Source organism: Triticum dicoccoides, chromosome 4B, assembly GCF_002162155.2.
Source record: "Triticum dicoccoides isolate Atlit2015 ecotype Zavitan chromosome 4B, WEW_v2.0, whole genome shotgun sequence".
In the NCBI taxonomy this organism is placed as follows: Eukaryota; Viridiplantae; Streptophyta; class Magnoliopsida; order Poales; family Poaceae; genus Triticum; species Triticum dicoccoides.
This window is the reverse complement of record NC_041387.1, coordinates 91,410,748-91,412,761: the sequence shown is the minus strand read 5'-3', so window position 1 is coordinate 91,412,761 and position 2,014 is coordinate 91,410,748.

The following is a 2,014-nucleotide window of genomic DNA, read 5'->3' as shown; positions in this document are numbered from 1 at the left end:
GTGTATGCGCTATTCATTGGCTGGTGTGTGCATGGAAGGTTCCCATACCCCACATGCAAGGGAGCTCTTCAGTTTCGTTGGCTTGAGGCCGGTCGCAAGTTTTCTTGCTTCGACATGCATAGACCGTTCCTGCATCCTCGCCATAAGTTCAGGAAAGACATGCAGAACTTCATCAAAGGTAGAGTTGTGAAAGACTCTGCACTACCTCCGTTAACAGGCCAAGAGATCCTGGATCAGTTAAATGCTCTCGAGCTAGATCCAGAGCACCCAGGGTATTTCAAGGGGTATAATTCACAACACGCCTGGACTCACAAGACATTCTTGTGGTATCTGCCTTACTTCAAAGACCTCCTTTGCCCACACAACATCGACGTGATGCACACTGAGAAGAATATCACCGAGGCACTTTTTGGTACATTGTTTGGCATAGATGGGAAGTCAAAGGATAATCCTAAGGCAAGAGTCGATCAGGAGGCGCTATGTCATAGACCGTTACAAAACATGCAACCACTGAAAGGAAAGAAGAACTGGACAAAGCGAAAGGCATGGTTCAATCTTGGAAGGCCAGCTATGAGGGAAATTATCTTGTGGGTGAAAATGCAGTTGATGTTCCCCGATGGGTATGCATCGAATCTAAAGAGGGGAGCGAGTCTTGATAAATTGAAGATATTTGGTCTCAAGAGTCATGATTGGCACATATGGATTGAGCGGGTAATACCGGTGATGTTGCATGGATTCATCCCTGAGGATGAATGGCTAGTACTGGCAGAGCTGAGCTATTTCTTCCATGTTCTTTGTGCTAAAGAACTATCGCTTGACCTGGTAGAGAAAATGGAAGAGTTGGCGCCGGAGTTGATCTGCAAGTTAGAGAAGATATTTTTGCCGGGCTTCTTTAATCCAATGCAACACTTGATTTTGCATCTCCCAACCGATGCAAGATTGGGGGGCCTGTGCAGAATCGTTGGTGCTACATAACTGAGAGGATGCAGAAGACGCTTTGAGAAAAATGTAAAAATAAATGTAGAATTGAAGCATCGATCGCCAAGGCATTCATTACTAAGGAGGTGGCAAACTTTGCGACAGCACACTATGAAGCCAAAAATCGTCATTTGCATAATCCGAAGCCTCAGTACAATACCGGCGACCCTAAAAAGGGTCAATCCAACCTCAACCTATTCAAAGGTGATCTGGCACCTGTCGGTGCTTCTAATTCCTTAACGTTGGATTTCGAACAATGGCGAGCCATTTTGTTGTATATCTTCAACAACCTAACAGAAGTGCGGCCGTACATCGAGTAAGTTCTCGGTACATTGTTTTGCAACTTCTAATTCCTTTGAACCACTCTTATTCCCGGATAAATTTGATACAGTCGATACGTTGCCAAATTCTCGTATGGAGCGGTGATCCAAAAGGATTCCGTCGAAGAGTATGAGCTTCTGGCAAAGCATGGAGGCGGCTATCCCGGTTTCATCTCTTGGTTCAAAAAAACGGTAATTTCCATTAGACCATTTCATTTCTTCGTCTAATTTGTGGCTAATGCAACAATCCCTTCCGTATTAAACTTGTAGGCTAATTCAGAGCTTATAGACACCGAATTGAGACAAGTCGCTAATGGTTTTCACTATAAAGTCCGTTCATTTGACAAATACGACATCAACGGGTATCGCTTTCGTACCTATGGCAAAGAGCTATCTATGGATGACCGAAAGTCTACAAATTGTTGTGTCTCTACTATCGGCGAAGGAGATACCGAGTATTATGGAAGAGTTGAAGCAATTTATGAACTTCAATTCTATGGTGCAAACCCACCAAACGTCATAGTCTTCAAATGTTATTGGTTCCAGCCGAAGGAAACTAGAAGGACTCATGAACATATAGGGCTAGTGGAAATCAATCAAAGCACCCATTTGGATGTTCCCGATGTCTATATTATGGCTCAATAGGCAACCCAAGTTTTCTATCTACCGTGGGAATGTCTAAGTGATCCTAATCTCAAAGGTTGGGATGTCATTTA